Raw genomic sequence first — 6,648 nt, forward strand, 5'->3', positions numbered from 1 at the left:
GTTCTTTGTCATTGTATCCATCCATCCATCCATCCATCCAACCATCCATTGATTCATACATCCGTCTATACATACACTCAGCAAATGTGCCAAGCATGGTTGTAGGGGGGTTTTGAGGCAGGGTTTCCCTGTGTAACAACCCTGGCTGTCCTGGAACTCATCCTGTAGACCAGGCTGGTCTCTAACTCACAGAGATCTGCCTGCCTCTGCCTACAGAGTGCTGGGATTGAAGGGGTGTACCACCACTACCAACATTCTTTTTAAAAAAAAAAAGAATTTAATTATTTTTGTTTTATGTATATGAGTGTTTACGTGCATGGATGTATGTGTACCATGTGCATGAACTGATCAAAGAGACCAGAAGAGAGCATTAGATCCCCTGGAACTGGAGTTACAGACAGTTGTGTGCCTCCATGTAGATGCTGGGACTGAACCTGGGTCCTTGACAAGAGCAGCCAATGCTCTTAACCATTGAGCCATCTCTCTGGCCCCTTGTGCTTACAGTCTTAAAAAAACAAAAACAAAAATACTTGTTTATTTCATATGTATGGGCATTTTGTCTGAATGAATGTCTGTGCATTATATGTGTGCATGGTATCCATGGAAGTTAGAAGAGGATGTTAGATCATTTGGAACTGGACTTACAGATGGTTGTGAGCTGCCATGTGGGTGCTGGGAACTGAACCCAGGTCCTCGGCAAAGGCAGTAGGTGCTCTTAATGGTGAAGTCATCACTCATCTGAATAAGGCTCCTAGGAGTGAGAGATGGAAAGCTCAGTGAAAAACTAAAATGTGCCAGGCATGGTAATGTGTGCCTATAATCCCAGCACTCTGGAGGCAGAGACAGGCAGATCTCTGTGAGTTTGAGGCCAGCTTGGTCTACATAGTGAGTTCCAGGACAGCCAGGGCTATACAGTGAGACCCTGTATAAAAACAAACAAATAGAAATGTCTAGTGTGTGACTTGTTGATGGAGGTGTGGAATGAAGTACTGGAGATAGGACCTGCCAGGAGTCCTCATCGACAGCATGATGCAAAGACTAGAAAGAGGAGCAGGGGTGAACCAGCGGGAGTCCAGAAGGGCCTTCAGGCAGAGGGAACAGCAAGTGCAAAGCTCCGGAGGCAGGGGTATACCTGGTGTGCCGTTGTGATTGTTCAGGTCCTCAGAAAGCGGTGACATCATCATGCCAGCATCAGTGGAGCCCATTGTTTGCAAAGGACAGTGAATGTATCAGTCATCTTTGAGTCTGCCACAGCACCGAGCAGAGTTTCTTGTGGTTGCATCTGCTAGATAAGAAAGAGTTTTGCTTGAGTAAGTGAGCATAGAATAGACAGTCTCTAAGGGCTCTTCTACCTCTGAATTGCTGCCGTTATCTTAGTTGCCTAGTGCATGGCACCATTTCTGTCTGAGTTTCCTCATAGACTTGGCTGAACACAGGGCACAATTGCTTCCAATCATGTGGCCTGGTCTCTGTCAGTGTTTCTGTCACAGTGCCTAGTGTGAATGTGCCACGTGTTATGGCTGGGAAAGAAACTGCCCTCAAATGTATGATGTTAGCTACTTCCTTAATTATGGGGGTGTCGGGGGTTTGATCTGGTGTGGTGGGACGGTGTCCGTGTGTCAGTGATGTGTTCAGCATTTGGTGCAGCCTCAGCTGGGAAGATGAAAACATCTGGAGAGCGGGACTGTGGATTGGAGTGCCTACAGATTCTTCTCTATGTGTCTTGGACCTCCTCACGTCAAGGCAAACTCCAGGTGGAGGAGGAGAGAGGCCCTGCCTTGCCATTCATGACCCAGGCTTGGAAGCTACATCAGGCCACTTCCACGGTAACTCACTGACCGTCACAGTCATTGGCATACCTCAGTTTAAGGACAGGGAGGTTAAAATTCACTACTTAAGGAACTAGAGTCTACTGAACTATAGAGACACCATTATAAGCATCTTTGGGTGCCACAATCTTATCATATACCTCTGTTTTCTTTTCTTTTGCTTTTTATTTGTTTTATTTGTTGTTGTTGTTGTTTTGTTGTTTTGTTTGAGACAAGGTCTTACTACATAGACAAGACCAGTCAGGAACTGGCTATGTAGCCCTGGCTGGCCTCAAACTCACCATCCTCCCGCCCCAGCTTCCCAAGTGCTGGGTTTACAGCCTGGCACTACCGTGCCCATCTGTACATTTTGTTTTCCTCTGGTCAGTTTTCAGGGACCTTTCTCTTTCCTCTGCTGCCAACAGGAGTGTGTGTCTTCAGCTCCCTCTGAGTCAGTCAGGAAACCTCCTGGTTGAAGGAACATCAGGAGTCAGGTGGAGGCAATACCTTTGGGGTTGGTGTTCTGTCCCCTAGGAGCAGCATATATAACAGGGGTAAATGTAGATCTGTTGGTTTGTCAGGGTGGATTCCCATGGAGCTGGCATCTGACTAAATGCTGCACTGAGTGGCTGGTTCCCAACAAATCTAATGAGTCCTGGCTGTGCCATTTGAGTGGGCAAGGGCCAGAGCCTGCCTCTGTGGCCCTTTAATAAACACATGTTTGTTAACCTCCTAGTAGGAAATTGTGGGTTGAACGAATAAAGGAATAGCTGTAATTTTTACCCTCCCATGTAAGGGTCCAGTGTCTATGTGAGGTTCCTGGATATAATGATCTGAGTGCTGTTGTGACAGGTTCCTGGGCTTCCAGGATTGTATTTGAGCAGGTTGAGAGTGTTCTAGTGTTTCTCTTGGTTACCCATGTTCCTGCTGTGGTCAGGTGCCTCTGAGGCCTGTAGACAGCTGTGGGACTGGAATTGGCCTCCGGAGTTTCGTGTTTCCATATTACTAGCAATTAGGTTCCCATCTCCAACTTTCTAGGGAAGGCAAACCTCTCCCACATCATTCCTGAACAAAATCTTGGAATGTTAGTACCTGGAGGGACTTTATTCATAAATTAATTCCGAGCGCTCTCTTTCTGGAGAAGGTCCCTGAAGAATGGGTCAGGTGTGGAGCCAGACGCATAGAAGGGACCCAACAAGATTGTATCCCCTGGGCATAGCTGAAGAATATTGTGCAGTTGTTGTTAATTCATAGGTGTGACAACCATACCATCAATGGAGAGAACATCCTTGGTCATAAGAGATGCACACTTGAGCATGTAGTGGACACTTGCCTTAAATCCCAGCACCTGGGAGGCAGAGGCAGGAGGATTTCATGAGTTTGAGGACAGCTTGGCTACATAACGAGCTCCAGGCCAACCAGGGTTACATAGAGAGATTCTGTCTCAAACAAGGCAAAACAACAACAACAAAATAGGTGCACACTTGCTAATACCTTATTATGGTTCCTATGGTTCGATGGAATGCAGGCGTGTATTGAATGGCATTTCCATTGATGATGAAATGGATATACTGTGGCCGTCCTGTAGCATCACAATGGAGATGAAAAATTACTGTTACCCAGTGACATGGCTGTCACACAGCTGGGGCATACCACATTACTCACGCATTGGTGATGATGCTGGTGCACTACTCAACATTGAGAGGACAGAGTGCATAATTATATAGCGTGATAATACCTTCATCATGACAACAAGTGACTTCTGTCACTGTTATTGGCTTATGGATTTACTGTATTCTACTTTTAAATACTAGTATGAAGTGTCTTCCTTCTACTTATAAGGAAATGTTTGCTGTCGGGCAGCATACCGTAGGGCTGTACCAGCAGCGGCCTCCTGCATCTTGTGCTCATGTTAGTGCGCTGTGGGGTCTGCATGACCACCAAATGGTCTGGTGATAGATTTCCCACACTATATCTTGAGGATGCATTTCCTACAGCATAGCTTTTGTTTGTTTGTTGAGACAGGGTTTCTCTGTGTAACAGCCCTGGCTGTCCTGGAACTCACTTTGTAGACCAGGCTGGCCTTGAACTCACAGAGATCTGCCTGCCTCTGCATCCTGAGTGCTAGGATTAAAGGCATGTGCCATCATGCCCAGCTCCTACAGCATATCTTAAGGATGCATTTCCCCTGTTGATAAGTAACACATGAATGCATTCAAGACTCAATATTCACAGCCTGCAGCTTAGTTTCATGGGATTCGGCAAAGTGTATGTGTTTCTGTGTGTAACATGAACATTAGATCCACCCAGCTAAGGTTCCTGCCAAATAGGAGTAAGGCAGAAAGGATAGACTTCAAAATGTTCTCCTTTTCTCCTACCATGGCTCCTTGCTTAAAGCCTGCCTCTGTCTTGCCTCTGTGGGGTGCGAGAGGACTGAGCTGGGCAGCAATCTGAGCTTGCCTAGACATGAATTGTCTGCAGCCCGAGTGAGCAGAGTGGAATCCCCAGCTTGGCAGGACCCACAGGGAAGACGGTGTTTTTCCAGTGTCTGGAGCATCCAAGTGTGGATGAAGAGGTACTATGGGGGTTTTGATTGTGGAGGAGAAAGAAGGCATGAGACAGGTGTGAAAGGGCTCTCCTGGGGACAGTGGCAGCTTTCTGGAGAGGTTTAGGCAGAAGGCAGCAGGCATGCTTTCTTGGGGAAGCCAAGAGACAAGAAGGCTGGAGGTTAATCTTCAGCCCCAGAGCTGGCCTGACCATGCCTGGAGAAGCTTTAACTAGGAACCTGGGAAACCTCTGTAACGAAAAAGTGAGAGGCTAGGGTCTAGTTGGGATGGGACCCCTTCTGGGAAGCTTCCTGAGTGACCTTGCTTCTACTTACCAGCTTCCTGCTGCCAAGTAAACACAGCCCCGTTGGTCTTTCCTGGAGCCCTTATACCATCTTACTAGAAATTCCCAGGGAATATAGATAGGCCTGGCCTTGGGGGGAGCCCCCATGTAACTCTCCCCAGAGGATTCTCTAAGGATGGAGGGCCTTTGTGTTTCTTTATCTTATGGCTGAGACATTGATGCATTAATGTGACAGGTGGGCTTTAAAGTAGCCCTGGGGTGAACTGGCGGGTAGCAATGGGTTACTACCTTCTGGGCTGCCTGTGGCATGTGGTTCTCTGGCCCTGCTCCTCTCAGGATCCTCAAGCTGCAGGGTCTTGAGATGTTCTGACACATCCTGTGCCCCAGCCCACCACTGGCTGCTCTCGAAGCACAGGCCAGATGTGCAGATTCTGCGGCCGTGCCTGGGGTGAGTGCAGTACAGCTTGCTTTTCTTGGAAATCATCATTGATTTGTTAGAAAAACAGGAAACATTGGGGTTGCTGGTGTGCATCTTGACTTTTCTGTTTTTGTTTTTTTGAGTTCCTTTCATCTATGTCAGACCCAGGTTGTTTGGAGGGCGTTGCCAAGCAACCCAGCCCTGCAAGCCTCCTCCTGGCATTCTTTGCCTGTCCACCCTCCTCTCTTGGCTTTCCTTTTGACTTCTGCAGCCTCCTTCCTCAGCCCCAGGGACTGCTGTGGAGATGGGTCAGATGAGGTAACCATGGAAACATGATGAAGGATATCAAGTCAGGCTGTCCTTCTATGGAGTGCCGGAGCCCTGCCTCCCTCTGCCCCAGCCCCACCCTTTTACTGTGGTTGGACTGGAAATAAAGCTGCCCCTGTTTATGGGACCTGCTGTGGTCAGGGCAGCTGGAGTGGCTACCACCAACCTGCTGCTGCTCCTCTTGTGTGACATCACCCTTCTGGGAAGTCCTTCATCTCTGCCTGGTCAGATAGGAGCTGGAGGGGCTCTCAGATATCACTTTCTGTTCGAGGGGACACTGCAACTGAAGGAGGAGAGAATGTCTGCAAGGGCCTGGAATAAAGAGGAAAATCGAGGAGAGAGATTGTGGCTATTCGTGTGTTGGGTCTTTAGGAAAGCTTTAGAAAGTGCTGTGTTTCCTAGAGTCACCTATGGGGTTTTCCCTGAGTCTCACCAGGTCAGAGGTAAGCCCTGAAGGTGTCTGGTGGTTGGTTTACTCAGGCTGCTTTGCTGTAGTTATCCACCCCATAATACGACAATATGGAAAGCCTGTCTCATTCTGAAGAGACTGTGGCCCAGAAGTCCTCCACTCTCCGAGCAGGGCCCTGGAACGTGAGATGGTCTGTGCCTCCCATCATGAGAGGTCCTGCCTGAGCTCCCATCTCTCTTCCCTTCTCTGCAGATATCCACCCCTGAGTTTTCATTTATTGCTGTAGTCTTGACACCATGCCTCATCCTAGGGGAGCTGAGCTCAGGGACTGCCCTTTTGAACTCATATCAGAAGTCTGATATGAGAGGTCAGAAACTCCCCACACCACCCTGGGGATGTTGCTTGAACTGTTCCTGAAGACAGGGTGTGGGAGACGAGCTTAGATGGGAGCTGGTGCTAGACTGTTTAGGGGGGGACCCAGAAAGCAAACAGGTTGTGGGAACTCTGAACTGGACAGGGAAAGTGGCAGCAAGGTCACACCAGGACTCCGGGATGTGAGTGAGCATCAACAATTGATAACTGGGGACCCATGTCCCCATTCCTCAGGGTTTCATAGCTACAGGGCAGGGGGTAGGGATGGAGTAGAGAGTCGCACCTAGGGCCCCATGTGTGTGGATGAAGGACTGGTGACATCATTTTTGTCACTCATTTCTAACTGAAGGTTGGTGTCCCTTTCGGTATGAACACAGTCAATAGGCCACAGTCATATCGGTACCGGTGTCTTTGTCACCAACAGTAATCCAGATGTGTGCGCATCACTCTGCAGTGGTTGCAGA

At 48.4% G+C, this 6,648-nt stretch overlaps 1 long non-coding RNA gene across 1 annotated transcript; it reads right to left on the reverse strand.

Moving 5' to 3' along the window:
* Positions 1-644: 644 nt before the first annotated feature.
* Positions 645-5,709, reverse strand: LOC131916569 (uncharacterized). Its single transcript, XR_009380559.1, has 3 exons — positions 5,570-5,709; positions 1,133-1,285; positions 645-751 (listed from the first exon to the last, which is right to left on the reverse strand). It is a non-coding gene; the product is annotated as an uncharacterized LOC131916569 (long non-coding RNA).
* Between the last annotated feature and the right edge of the window lie 939 nt (positions 5,710-6,648).

Source organism: Peromyscus eremicus, chromosome 8a (assembly GCF_949786415.1).
Source record: "Peromyscus eremicus chromosome 8a, PerEre_H2_v1, whole genome shotgun sequence".
Classification (NCBI taxonomy): Eukaryota; Metazoa; Chordata; class Mammalia; order Rodentia; family Cricetidae; genus Peromyscus; species Peromyscus eremicus.